The sequence below is a fragment of the Coregonus clupeaformis genome, chromosome 9 (genome assembly GCF_020615455.1).
Source record: "Coregonus clupeaformis isolate EN_2021a chromosome 9, ASM2061545v1, whole genome shotgun sequence".
Classification (NCBI taxonomy): Eukaryota; Metazoa; Chordata; class Actinopteri; order Salmoniformes; family Salmonidae; genus Coregonus; species Coregonus clupeaformis.
The window spans coordinates 29412464-29427611 of record NC_059200.1 but is presented as its reverse complement, the minus strand read 5'-3'; the positions used below and the strand labels follow the sequence as shown (position 1 = coordinate 29427611).

The following is a 15148-nucleotide window of genomic DNA, read 5'->3' as shown; positions in this document are numbered from 1 at the left end:
TCAAACAGTCACACTCCAAACTCCACTATGGCCAAGACCAAAAAGCTGTCAAAGGACACCAGAAACAAAATTGTAGACCTGCACCAGGCTGGGAAGACTGAATCTGCAATAGGTAAGCAGCTTGGTTTGAAGAAATCAACTGTGGGAGCAATTATTAGGAAATGGAAGACATACAAGACCACTGATAATCTCCCTCGATCTGGGGCTCCACGCAAGATCTCACCCTGTGGGGTCAAAATGATCACAAGAACGGTGAGCAAAAATCCCAGAACCACACGGGGGGACCTTGTGAATGACCTGCAGAGAGTAGGGACCAAAGTAACAAAGCCTACCATCAGTAACACACTACGCCGCCAGGGACTCAAATCCTGCAGTGCCAGACATGTCCCCCTGCTTAAGCCAGTACATGTCCAGGCCCGTCTGAAGTTTGCTAGAGTGCATTTGGATGATCCAGAAGAGGATTGGGAGAATGTCATATGGTCAGATGAAACCAAAATAGAACTTTTTGGTAAAAACTCAACTCGTCGTGTTTGGAGGACAAAGAATGCGGAGTTGCATCCAAAGAACACCATACCTACTGTGAAGCATGGGGGTGGAAACATCATGCTTTGGGGCTGTTTTTTCTGCAAAGGGACCAGGATGACTGATCCGTGTAAAGGGAAAGAATGAATGGGGCCATGTATCGTGAGATTTTGAGTGAAAACCTCCTTCCATCAGTAAGGGCATTGAAGATGAAACGTGGCTGGGTCTTTCAGCATGACAATGATCCCAAACACACCGCCCGGGCAACAAAGGAGTGGCTTTGTAAGAAGCATTTCAAGGTCCTGGAGTGGCCTAGCCAGTCTCCAGATCTCAACCCCATAGAAAATCTTTGGAGGGAGTTGAAAGTCCGTGTTGCCCAGCGACAGCCCCAAAACATCACTGCTCTAGAGGAGATCTGCATGGAGGAATGGGCCAAAATACCAGCAACAGTGTGTGAAAACCTTGTGAAGACTTACAGAAAACGTTTGACCTGTGTCATTGCCAACAAAAGGGTATATAACAAAGTATTGAGAAACTTTTGTTATTGACCAAATACTTATTTTCCACCATAATTTGCAAATAAATTCATTAAAAATCCTACAATGTGATTTTCTGGATTTTCATAGTTGACGTGTACCTATGATGAAAATTACAGGCCTCTCTCATCTTTTTAAGTGGGAGAACTTGCACAATTGGTGGCTGACTAAATAATGTTTTTCCCCACTGTATAGCCCCGTGCAGTTGGTAGAGCATGGCGCTTGCAACGCCAGGGTTGTGGGTTCGATTCCCACGGGGGGGCAGTATGATAAAATAATAATGTATGCACTCACTAACTGTAAGTCGCTCTGGATAAGAGCGTCTGCTAAATGACTAAAATGTAAAAAGTTACCACGGCTAAATCTGTGACATTTCAATGCTTGTTTACTCTGTTCCATCTGACTGTGTAATCCACTGTCTCATCAGCCCAGCCAGGCACTTTATAAACTTGATCTCCACTATAAAAAGCATCTAGAAATGACCTCACATTTCTTTTAGACTAACATTTAGTTTTCAACTGCGGAGATTTGTATAAACCTTGCTGTCTGTCTCTCCGACATTTGCAACATTGATTCAGTATTTAAATCCCATACTAATGAACATGTCGGAGTCGAGATGAGATAGATAGGCAGGTAACTTTTCTCAGCCAGTCGAAATCATGAATCAGCATAATTTTTATGGATATATACAAATAACTATCATTAGAAAACAGGTCAAATGAAACGAAGTGTAGCTAGTTTGCTGTCTTTCCAGCTTCAGTTTGAAGTGATTCTGTTAGCTGTGTTGTTGGCTAGCTCCTCTAAACTAGTATCCTGACGAGAGAGCACATTTTCTATGCCAGGCAAAATCGTGCATAATTAGTTCATTGTTATGGATGTGTCGTGACGTGACTTTAATGTATGACTGTTATTTATCGAATCACCTATCTATGTTTAATTGTCACTTGATTAAATTAATCATGTAACAATTAACTCATTAGGAATTTGGGGCACCACGGAAGAAGTTGTATAACGAGTTACCATCTCCCGAATTAAACTCTTAGAAGATATATACAGTGGGGAGAACAAGTATTTGATACACTGCCGATTTTGCAGGTTTTCCTACTTACAAAGCATGTAGAGGTCTGTAATTTTTATCATAGGTACACTTCAACTGTGAGAGACGGAATCTAAAACAAAAATCCAGAAAATCACATTGTATGATTTTTAAGTAATGAATTTGCATTTTATTGCATGACATAAGTATTTGATCACCTACCAACCAGTAAGAATTCCGGCTCTCACAGAACTGTTAGTTTTTCTTTAAGAAGCCCTCCTGTTCTCCACTCATTACCTGTATTAACTGCACCTGTTTGAACTCGTTACCTGTATAAAAGACACCTGTCCACACACTCAATCAAACAGACTCCAACCTCTCCACAATGGCCAAGACCAGAGAGCTGTGTAAGGACATCAGGGATAAAAGTGTAGACCTGCACAAGGCTGGGATGGGCTACAGGACAATAGGCAAGCAGCTTGGTGAGAAGGCAACAACTGTTGGCGCAATTATTAGAAAATGGAAGAAGTTCAAGATGACGGTCAATCACCCTCGGTCTGGGGCTCCATGCAAGATCTCACCTCGTGGGGCATCAATGATCATGAGGAAGGTGAGGGATCAGCCCAGAACTACACGGCAGGACCTGGTCAATGACCTGAAGAGAGCTGGGACCACAGTCTCAAAGAAAACCATTAGTAACACACTACGCCGTCATGGATTAAAATCCTGCAGCGCACGCAAGGTCCCCCTGCTCAAGCCAGCGCATGTCCAGGCCCATCTGAAGTTTGCCAATGACCATCTGGATGATCCAGAGGAGGAATGGGAGAAGGTCATGTGGTCTGATGAGACAAAAATAGAGCTTTTTGGTCTAAACTCTACTCGCCGTGTTTGGAGGAAGAAGAAGGATGAGTACAACCCCAAGAACACCATCCCAACTGTGAAGCATGGAGGTGGAAACATCATTCTTTGGGGATGCTTTTCTGCAAAGGGGACAGGACGACTGCACCGTATTGAGGGGAGGATGGATGGGGCCATGTATCGCGAGATCTTGGCCAACAACCTCCTTCCATCAGTAAGAGCATTGAAGATGGGTCGTGGCTGGGTCTTCCAGCATGACAACGACCCGAAACACACAGCCAGGGCAACTAAGGAGTGGCTCCATAAGAAGCATCTCAAGGTCCTGGAGTGGCCTAGCCAGTCTCCAGACCTGAACCCAATAGAAAATATTTGGAGGGAGCTGAAAGTCCGTATTGCCCAGCGACAGCCCCGAAACCTGAAGGATCTGGAGAAGGTCTGTATGGAGGAGTGGGCCAAAATCCCTGCTGCAGTGTGTGCAAACCTGGTCAAGACCTACAGGAAATGTATGATCTCTGTAATTGCAAACAAAGGTTTCTGTACCAAATATTAAGTTCTGCTTTTCTGATGTATCAAATACTTATGTCATGCAATAAAATGCAAATTAATTACTTAAAAATCATACAATGTGATTTTCAGGATTTTTGTTTTAGATTCCGTCTCTCACAGTTGAAGTGTACCTATGATAAAAATTACAGACCTCTACATGCTTTGTAAGTAGGAAAACCTGCAAAATCGGCAGTGTATCAAATACTTGTTTTCCCCACTGTATATACAGTATCTCACAAAAGTGAATACACCCCTCACATTTTTGTAAATATTTGAGTATATCTTTTCATGTGACAACACTGAAGAAAGGACACTTTGCTACAATGTAAAGTAGTGAGTGTACAGCTTGTATAACAGTGTAAATTTGCTGTCCCCTCAAAATAACACAACACACAGCCGTTAATGTCTAAACCGCTGGCAACAAAAGTGAGTACACCCCTAAATGAAAATGTCCAAATTGGGCCCAAAGTGTCCATATTTTGTGTGGCCACCATCATTTTCCAGCACTGCTTTAACCCTCTTGGGCATGGAGTTCACCAGAGCTTCACAGGTTGCCACTGGAGTCCTCTTCCACTCCTCCATGACGACATCACAGAGCTGGTGGATGTTAGAGACATTGCACTCCTCCACCTTCCGTTTGAGGATGCCCCACAGATGCTCAATAGGGTTTAGGTCTGGAGACATGCTTGGCCAGTCCATCACTTTTACCCTCAGCTTCTTTAGCAAGGCAGTGGTCGTCTTGGAGGTGTGTTTGGGGTCGTTATCATGTTGGAATACTGCCCTGCGGCCCAGTCTCCGAAGGGAGGGGATCAGGCTCTGCTTCAGTATGTCACAGTACATGTTGGCATTCATGGTTCCCTCAATGAACTGTAGCTCCCCAGTGCCGGCAGCACTCATGCAGCCCCAGACCATGACACTCCCACCACCATGCTTGACTGTAGGCAAGACACACTTGTCTTTGTACTCCTCACCTGGTTGCCGCCACACACGCTTGACACCATCTGAACCAAATAAGTTTATCTTGGTCTCATCAGACCACAGGACATGGTTTTAGTAATCCATGTCCTTAGTCTGCTTGTCTTCAGCAAACTGTTTGTGGGCTTTCTTGTGCATCATCTTTAGAAGAGGCTTCCTTCTGGGACGACAGCCATGCAGACCAATTTGATGCAGTGTGCGGCGTATGGTCTGAGCACTGACAGGCTGACCCCCCACCCCTTCAACCTCTGCAGCAATGCTGGCAGCACTCATACGTCTATTTCCCAAAGACAACCTCTGGATATGACGCTGAGCACGTGCACTCAACTTCTTTGGTCGACCATGGCGAGGCCTGTTCTGAGTGGAACCTGTCCTGTTAAACCGCTGTATGGTCTTGGCCACCATGCTGCAGCTCAGTTTCTGGGTCTTGGCAATCTTCTTATAGCCCAGGCCATCTTTATGTAGAGCAACAATTCTTTTTTTCAGATCCTCAGAGAGTTCTTTGCCATGAGGTGCCATGTTGAACTTCCAGTGACCAGTATGAGGGAGTGTGAGAGCGATGACACCAAATTTAACACACCTGCTCCCCATTCACACCTGAGACCTTGTAACACTAACGAGTCACATGACACCGGGGAGGGAAAATGGCTAATTGGGCCCAATTTGGACATTTTCACTTAGGGGTGTACTCACTTTTGTTGCCAGCAGTTTAGACATTAATGGCTGTGTGTTGAGTTATTTTGAGGGGACAGCAAATTTACACTGTTATACAAGCTTTACACTCACTACTTTACATTGTAGCAAAGTGTCATTTCTTCAGTGTTGTCACATGAAAAGATATACTCAAATATTTACAAAAATGTGAGGGGTGTACTCACTTTTGTGAGATACTGTATATATATATATATATATATATATATATATATATATATATATATATATTTTGCGAGAAAAAAAAACATATGGGGGATTGGAAGTGATGCAGACAATTACATTGATGGAAGTTACAATCTATCTGCAATATTAAAGCTGATCTACCCCCTTTAAAAAAAACACTAAAAAAACAATCGCATGACTGCTTGGGTAGAAGGAGGGTCAGAGTGGAAGGGAGAGACAGAGATTCAAACTATCATGGTTACTTTGGAGACTATGCTCACAGTAATCATAATACTTATACACCCTAATAACGCTCATTCGGATTAGAAATGCAACATGTATTTACGTGTAGCTGTCCTCGATAGTTGAGTTGATGACTGCCCACGGTGGTCGGGAGAGGTTGTGTTTTCTCTAGCAGGAGGTAAGCTTGGCTTCTTATATGGTGTTGAGTAAAGCTTAAACCATGTATTTAGATTGTAGGTAGGTATTGTAGTTAGGTATTATAGGTAGTTTACTCAGGTAGTTATTGTAGGTTATTGTAGGTAATTATTGTAGGTAAGGACTGTATTCGGCGGACCCCGGCGAAGCACGAGGCTAGCTTACCCACTACTTGGACCAACAAAGCTAGCTAGCTAGCTAGCGGGTAGCTACTGGTAACTTTTAGCAACAGTGGTTAATTGTTTCCAATGTTATTTCACGCTTAAGAGTACCTGTGATTGAGCCAGCTAGCCGTCACCATTCAGCTGTTTTTCTAACCTCATTATCATTAACGTTAGGTGGTTGGTAGCTGCTGTACTTAATTACGGCTACTGATTGCAGTCTGCCAGTTTGGCTTTATACATAGCTTGGGCTTTGTCGAGTAAGGCTTAAACTATGTATTTAGATTGTAGTTAGGTATTATAGGTAGGCATCGTGGGCTGTATATTATTAGGTAGTATAGGTAGGCATCGTGGGCTGTTGTGGGTAGCTGTTGTGTAGTTATTGTAGGTTACTTTTGTATTCGGCGGTGCCGGGTGTAGCACGAAGCTAGCTAGCTAACTCACCTCCTGGATTAGCTGGCGAGTAGCTATTAGCAACGGTAGCAACTAAAAACAATATCCTTTTAGCCAGCTACATTCGTTCGCAGCGACGCCGTTTTTCAAACAAAGTCAACACAGCAGCCATTGCTAGCCAGCCAACACTACCAGCTGGCTGTACTGTGGTAGCTAAATACAATATCTTTGTGCTAGCTACCCAACGTTTAATCATTGCTGCGTTATGAAAGGTAAGCTTGGCTTCTTATATGGTGTTGAGTTAAGCTTAAACCATGTATTTAGATTGTAGGTAGGTATTGTAGTTTGGTATTATAGGTAGCTTACTCAGGTAGTTATTGAAGGTTATTGTAGGTAATTATTGTAGGTAAGTATTGTATTCGGCAGACCCCCGGCGAAGCACGAGGCTAGCTTACCCACTACTTGGACCAACAAAGCTAGCTAGCTAGCTAGCGGGTAGCTACTGGTAACTTTTTGCAACTGTGGTTAATTGTTTCCAATGTTATTTCATGCTTAAGAGTACCTGTGATTGAGCCAGCTAGCTGCTACCATTCAGCTGTTTTTCTAACCTCATCCGAGGCATTAACGTTAGGTGGTTGGTAGCTGCTGTACTTAATTACAGCTACTGATAACAGTCTGCTGTAGTTTACAACAATTCTAATTTCTAAAGTGGAAGTTGGGAGAGTTTTACTCGGGTGGTTCAGTGAAACAATTATAGTTTCTGAGGTGGAAGTTGGGAGAGTTATATATATTATTTTTTTTGGTGAGGGAGGCCTGCTCTCTCCTTTCCCAGATGTTTAGTTCATTTCATTCCGATCTCCTCTGCATTATTGTAGCCATCTGCTGCAGCCTGTCAACTATGCCTCTGCCTATCCCTGTTCTCTCCTCTCCGCACAGGCTACACAAACGCCTCACACCGCGTGGCTGCTGCCTCTCTAACCTGGTGGTCCCTGCACGCACCACACACCTGGAGTTCCAGGTCTCAGGCAGCCTCTGGAACTGCCGTTCTGCCGCCAACAAGGCTGACTTCATCCCAGCCTAAGCTACCCTCCAGTCCCTCGACTTCCTGGCGCTGACGGAAACATGGATTACCACTGAAAACACTGCTACTCCTACTGCTCTCTCCTCGTCTGACCATGTGTTCTCGCATACCCCGAGAGCATCTGGTCAGAGGGGTGGTGGCACAGGAATCCTCATCTCTCCCAAGTGGTCATTCTCAATTTTTCCCCTAACCCATCTGTCTATCTCCTCATTTGAATTCCACGCTGTCACAGTCACTAGCCCATTTAAGCTTAATATCCTTGTCATCTATCGCCCTCCAGGTTCCCTTGGAGAGTTCATCAATGAGCTTGACGCCTTGATAAGTTCCTTTCCTGAGGATGGCTCACCCTTCACAGTTTTGGGGGGATTTCAACCTCCCTACGTCTACATTTGACTCATTTCTCTCTGCCTCCTTCTTTCCACTCCTCTCCTCTTTTGACCTCACCCTCTCACCATCCCCCCCCACTCACAAGGCAGGCAATACGCTTGACTTCATCTTTACTAGATGTTGCTCTTCTACTAATCTCACTGCAACTCCCCTCCATGTCTCCGACCACTACTTTGTATCCTTTTCTCTCTCGCTCTCCTCCAACACTACTCACTCTGCCCCTACACAGATGGTAACGCTCCGCCGCAACCATCGCTCTCTCTCTCCCACTACTCTCTCCTCTTCCATCCTATCATCTCTTCCCTCTGCTCAATCCTTCTCCCTCCAATCTCCTGATTCTGCCTCCTCAACCCTCCTCTCCTCCCTTTCTGCATCCTTTGACTCCCTGTGTCCCCTATCCTCCCGGCCGGCTCGGTCCTCCCCTCCAGCTCCGTGGCTTGATGACTCATTGCGAGCTCACAGAACAGAGCTCCGGGCAGCTGAGCGGAAATGGAAGAAAAACTAAACTCCCTGCCGACCTGGCATCTTTTCACTCCCTCCTCTCTACATTTTCTTCATCTGTTTCTGCTGCTAAGGCCACTTTCTACCACTCTAAATTCCAAGCATCTGCCTCTAACCCTAGGGAAGCTCTTTGCCACATTCTCCTCACTGCTGAATCCTCCCCCCCCCCCTCTCTGTGGATGACTTTGTCAACCACTTTGAAAAGAAGGTTGACGACATCCGATCCTCGTTTGTTAAGTCTAATGACACTGCTGGTCCTGCTCACACTGCCCTACCCTATGCTTTGACTTCTTTCTCCCCTCTCTCTCCAGATAAAATCTTGCGACTAGTGACTGCAGGCCGCCCAACAACCTGCCCGCTTGACCCCATCCCCTCCTCTCTTCTCCAGACCATCTCCGGTGACCTTCTCCCCTACCTCACCTCGCTGATCAACTCATCCTTGACCGCTGGCCATGTCCCTTCCGTCTTCAAGAGAGCGAGAGTTGCACCCCTTCTCAAAAAAACCAACACTCGATCCCTCTGATGTCAACAACTACAGACCAGTATCCCTTCTTTCTTTTCTTTCCAAAACTATTGAGCGTGCCGTCTTTAGCCAACTCTCTTGCTATCTCTCTCAGAATGACCTTCTTGATCCAAACCAGTCAGGTTTCAGGACTGGTCATTCAACTGAGACTGCTCTTCTCTGTGTCACGGAGGCTCTCCGCACTGCTAAAGCTAACTCTCTCTCCTCTGCTCTTGTCCTTCTAGACCTGTCTGCTGCCTTTGATACAGTGAACCATCAGATCCTCCTCTCCACCCTCTCCGAGCTGGGCATCTCCGGCGCGGCTCATTCCTGGATTGCGTCCCTACCTGACCGGTCGCTCCTACCAAGTGGCGTGGCGCGAAGCTGTCTCCGCACCACGTGCTCTCACCACTGGTGTCCCCAGGGCTCAGTTCTAGGCCCTCTCCTTTTCTCCCTATACACCAAGTCACTTGGCTCTGTCATATCCTCACATGGCCTCTCCTATCATTGCTACGCTGACGATACACAACTAATCTTCTCCTTTCCCCCTTCTGATAACCAGGTGGCGAATCGCATCTCTGCATGTCTGGCCGACATATCAGTATGGATGACGGATCACCACCTCAAGCTGAACCCTGGCAAGACGGAGCTGCTCTTCCTCCCGGGAAGGACTGCCCGTTCCATGATCTCGCCATCACGGTTGACAACTCCATTGTGTCCTCCTCCCAGAGTGCGAAGAGCCTTGGCGTGACCCTGGACAACACCCTGTCGTTCTCCGCTAACATCAAGGCGGTGACCCGATCCTGCAGGTTCATGCTCTACAACATTCGAGAGTACGACCCTGCCTTACACAGGAAGCGGCACAGGTCCTAATCCAGGCACTTGTCATCTCCCGTCTGGATTACTGCAACTCGCTGTTGGCTGGGCTCCCTGCCTGTGCCATTAAACCCCTACAACTCATCCAGAATGCCGCAGCCCGTCTGGTGTTCAATCTTCCCAAGTTCTCTCCGTCACCCCCCTCCTCCGCACACTCCACTGGCTTCCAGTTGAAGCTCGCATCCGTTACAAGACCATGGTGCTTGCCTATGGAGCAGTGAGGGGAACGGCACCTCCGTACCTTCAGGCTCTGATCAGTCCCTACACCCAAACGAGGGCATTGCGTTCATCCACCTCTGGCCTGCTGGCTCCCTTCCTCTGCGGAAGCATTGTTCCCGCTCAGCCCAGTCAAAACTGTTCGCTGCTCTGGCACCCCAATGGTGGAACAAGCTCCCTCACGACGCCAGGACAGCGGAGTCACTCACCACCTTCCGGAGACATTTGAAACCCCACCTCTTTAAGGAACACCTGGGATAGGATAAAGTAATCCTTTACCCCAAAAAAAAAAAAAATTATCCCACTGGCTATAGGGTGAATGCACCAATTTGTAGTCGCTCTGGATAAGAGCGTCTGCTAAATGACGTAAATGTGCCCTTGAGCAAGGCACTTAACCCTAATTGCTCCTGTAAGTCGCTCTGGATAAGAGCGTCTGCTAAATGACTAAAATGTAAAATGTAATGATGTAGGACTCTGGTTTGCCCACCAGAGATCCCAATGTCCTTGGTAGAGTTTCTGGTCGTAGTACTGGTTAGAATGGATACTTCAAATGTACCAGCGGTTGTCGGAGAGGGATTGTCCTTCCCACTTCGTGTCTTTAGTGAAAGTTCTCTAGACGACTATACATGCCAGCTGCAGACTGAAATGATAAGGTCTAGTGCCTTGTCTTCTTCTTCACCTCGTGTAGAGGTTGAAGGTTTCAGAGTTTCTCCATTTCAAACGTGTAAACTAACGTCTCACGCTTTCTGGTCTTTCTGGTCTTGTAAAAATTCAACCATTTGCAACGTTTGGCTCACGCTTCACGTCTGCTGGTCTTCCTTTGGTAATGGAGTTGTAGTTTTAAACCATTTTGTAACGTTTAGCTCACGCTTCACGCTTCTTGGTCTGTAGAGTTTCAACCATTTGCAACGTTTAGCTCACGCTTCACGTCTGCTGGTCTAAAGGTCATTTGTTTTTCAAGGCTTTTTATGCACTCGGGGTAAAAGGGGCTTTCCATCATGTTTACACGATCTCTGATTCACTCGGGGCGTGGCTAGTCACTGTGCATAGTTTATATGAAAAACTATTATCTCATTAGAAGACTAAAATCACATTCATATCTTCACCAAAATACTCTCATACTTAATCATATATTTTATACAACATTTAGATGTAAACTTGATAGATAGAATATGTACACTTTCCGAGTTACAGTTATTACTTGATACCATCCTTAATGACATCACAAAATAATACACAATATGACATGATTATTCTTTAGATCCCCACTGACCATTTCCCACATTCTTTTAAGTAGGAATATCCACTTTTTGATGTTGGAGTCTTGGCGGGAAGACTTCCTTTGTCTCACAAGGAAATTCTTTCTTCCCATACTAGAGACCAAAAGGAGTACTTTTCTGCAAACTATTTATGACAGGCTGTTAAGTAATAAAACTGGCCCCCAGGAAAGGGGGTGTTCAACCTACCTTCCAGCACAGTTGGTCTGACATTAAACGGCTATCATTTTATTGTCATCAAAGAAAGGTGATGACTAAAGTGTCTTAATAGGAATTTTTGAATTAAAAGCACGGTTTCGACTTCTCCTACAGTTTTGCTTCGGTACTGCAGTTTAATTGACGTCCAGCCCAGAAAGAGAATGTCCATGTACGGCCACATGGAGAAAAAATATTAGAAAATTCCTGATAAGACATTTTAGTCATCACCTTTGTACACAAAACATCCATTGAATTATTAAAATAATTGTCGCTGAGGCCGATTTTTTTTTTATCACTCACAGGCGAAGATATTAACATTTTATATTCATCCAATGTCTGCCATGTTTTTTATGACATGATGACGTTGTTACTGCTCACGCTGCTCCCTGTGCGCACTGAGTGCTAGTGCACATGTGATGTTGGTCTGTATAAACCAGATGCAACCCGGATATAGAGTCCATGAATTGGTGTATGCGAACGTGAGTAGATTACCTTGAAAACAATGGGCTGATAGGCTGCCTCCAAGGCCTAATGTTGGTGTAAACAAACTTCTGAGTTTTGGTCAGAATTTATATTTGGTTGATATCTGGAAGGTAAACAATCCATTAGAAGTACAATTTACTTGGAGTAACAAAGATTTTTCCTTACAATCTAGAATTAATTTATGGATGATATCCTCCAGTCTTGAGCCATATACTATTGAAGTTCATATTTTGCCAGCAGTTTTGCCAGATCACAAGGTTGTAGTTTTAAAAATGGAAGGTAATTAGTGTCCATGGTGTGTGTTTTACAAGAGGCTATTGGAAATTGAATAATTCATTATTACTTCATGAAGATCTAAAAGATTTCATTCAGGGGTTAATGTATACACACTGAAAATTAGCTCTTACCCAAGGGGAATTTGGTCAATCTTGGGAACTGTTGAAGTTCCGAACAGGTTCGGCTATTATTACTTATGGGAAAGAGCATGCTAAAAGAAGAAGAGCTCATATAGTGAAATAAATGAAATAAATAACTGATATCACAGAAAAAGATAACTATGATCTTGATGATAAGGCTCAACTTAATTATTTGAAAAATCAATTGGATAAAATATATGAGGATAAAGCTAGAGGTGCCTTTATAAGATCTAGAAAACAGTGGTTAGAAAAGGGCGAAAAGAACAGCAGGTATTTCTTTAATTTGGAAAAGAGAAGAGGTGAACTGAATATGGTTAAGATACTCCACATTGATGGCATAGTCACTGAGGATAATAGATCAATATCAGACTTCCCTGCAAACTTTTATAATAATTTGTACTCATTTGACTCTGGCCTGATTAACTCAAATCAAGTATTCAGCTCCATTCCTGATGGCAATTCTGTTGATGAGGAATTCAATTAAGTTTTCTGTGAAGATTTGACCATAGAGATCAAATATGGTATCATACAGTTTTAAAATAACAAATTCCCTGGTAATGATGGGCTAACCTCTGAATTCTATCAAACTTTTGGGGATCTCATAGCAGAATTCTTACTTGCCACATATACTGGAAACTATAGAAAAAGGAGAGCTACCAGCCTAATTGAAACAAGGTGTTATTACTCTTATCTCTAAACCCCATAAGGATACATTATTTATTGATAATTGGCGCCCAATTACACTCTTAAACAGCGATTATAAGATACTAGCTTCCATTCTAGCAAATATGGTCTATGTAGTTTGATTAGTGAGTGCCAATCTGGATTTTTTTAAAGGGAGTCATATTTCAAACAATCAGGCTGGTCTTGGACTTGATGGAATATTGGGATTTCAAGTGCATTCAGAAAGTATTCAGACCCCTTGACTTTTTCCACATTTTGTTACGTTACAGCCTTATTCTAAAATTTATTAAATTGTGTTTTTGTCTCATCAATCCACACACTATAACCCATAATGACAAAGCAAAAACAGATTTTTACAAATAAAACCCGGAAATATCACATTTACATAAGTATTCAGACCCTTTACTCAGTACTTTGTAGAAGCGCCTTTGGCAGCGATTACAGCCTCAAGTCTTCTTGGGTATGACACTACAAGCTTGGCACACCTGTATTTGGGGAGTTTCTCCCATTCTTCTCTGCAGATCCTCTCAAACTCTGTCAGGTTGGATAGGGAGCGTCGCGGCACAGCTATTTTCAGGTCTCTCCAGAGATGTTTGATTGAGTTCAAGTCCGGGCTCTGGCTGGGCCACTCAAGGACATTCAGAGACTTGTCCCGAAGCCACTCCTGCATTGTCTTGGCTGTGTGCTTAGGGTCGTTGTCCTGTTGGAAGGTGAACCTTTGCCCCAGTCTGAGGTCCTGAGAGCTCTGGAGCAGGTTTTCATCAAGGATCTCTCTGTACTTTGCTCCGTTCATCTTTCCTTCATTCCTGACTAGTCTCACAGTCCCTGCCACTAAAAAACATCCCCACAGCATGATGCTGCCACCACCATGCTTCACTGTAAGGATGGTGCCAGGTTTCCTCCAGACGTGACGCTTGGCATTCAGGCCAAAGAGTTAAATCTTGGTTTCATCAGACCAGAGAATCTTGTTTCTCATGGTCTGAGAGTCCTTTAGGTGCCTTTTGGCAAACTCCAAGCGGGCTGTCATGTGCCTTTTACTGAGGAGTTGCTTCCATCTGGCCACTCTACCATAAAGGCATGATTGGTGGAGTGCTGCAGATATGGTTGTCCTTCTAGAAGGTTCTCCCATCTCCACAGAGGAACTCTGGAGCTCTGTCAGAGTGACCATCGGGTTCTTGGTCACCTCCCTGACCAAGGCCCTTCTTCCCCGATTGCTCAGTTTGGCTGGGCGGCCAGCTCTAGGAAGAGTCTTGGTGGTTCCAAACTTCTTCCATTTAAGAGTGGAGGCCACTGTTTTCTTGGGGACCTTCAATGCTGCAGAAATGTTTTGGTACCCTTCCCCAGATCTGTGCCTCGACACAATCCTGTCTCGGAGCTCTACAGACAATTCCTTCGACCTCACGGCTTGGTTTTTGCTCTGACATGCACTGTCAACTGTGGGGTCTTATATAGACAGGTGGTTGCCTTCAGAATCATGTCCAATCATTTGAATTTACCACAGGTGCACTCCAATCAAGTTGTAGAAACATCTCAAGGATGATCAATGGAAACAGGATGCACCTGAGCTCAATTTCGAGTCTCATAGCAAAGGGTCTGAATACTTATGTAAATAAGGTATTTATGTTTTTTATTTTAAATATATTTGCAAAAATTTCTAAAAACCTGTTTTTGCTTTGTCATGATGGGGTATTGTGTGTAGATTGATGAGGAAATTGTTTTATTTAATCCATTTTAGAATAAGGTTGTAATGTAACAAAATGTGGAAAAAGGGAAGGGGTCTGAACACTTTTCGAATGCACTGTATTAGATGACAATCCTGTTATTCTATTTGGGGATTTGAAAAAAGCGTTTGATACTGTTAGTCATGAATTTATTTTTGATACATTGCACTATTTCAAATGTGGTATTTTTTATCAACACAATTAAAACTCTTTATAATGGTGGTAATAGTTGTGTTAAACTTTCCCGTGGATCCTCACCTAGATTTGATATTCATAAAGGGATTCGTCAGGGTTGTCCAGCATCACCATTTTTACTCCTATTAGTATCACAAATTCTTTGTTCAATGGTCACCAAAAGTCCATTTGAAGGAATTATTGTATGTGATAAAGAGGTGACGATTACCCAGTTAGCCGACCATACAACCCTGTTTAAAAAATAAAAAAAATCAGGTTCCAGTAGCCCTA

At 44.0% G+C, this 15148-nt stretch overlaps 1 protein-coding gene across 1 annotated transcript in view; it reads left to right on the top strand.

The window, feature by feature from the left end:
* Window positions 1-11802: 11802 nt before the first annotated feature.
* The window catches only part of LOC121573816 (E3 ubiquitin-protein ligase RNF185), an 18613-nt gene continuing 15267 nt past the window's right edge, over window positions 11803-15148 (top strand). The window contains exon 1 of the mRNA XM_041886129.1: window positions 11803-11858. The gene's annotated coding sequence lies outside the window, so the exon portion shown is untranslated. The remainder of the gene's footprint in view (window positions 11859-15148) is intronic.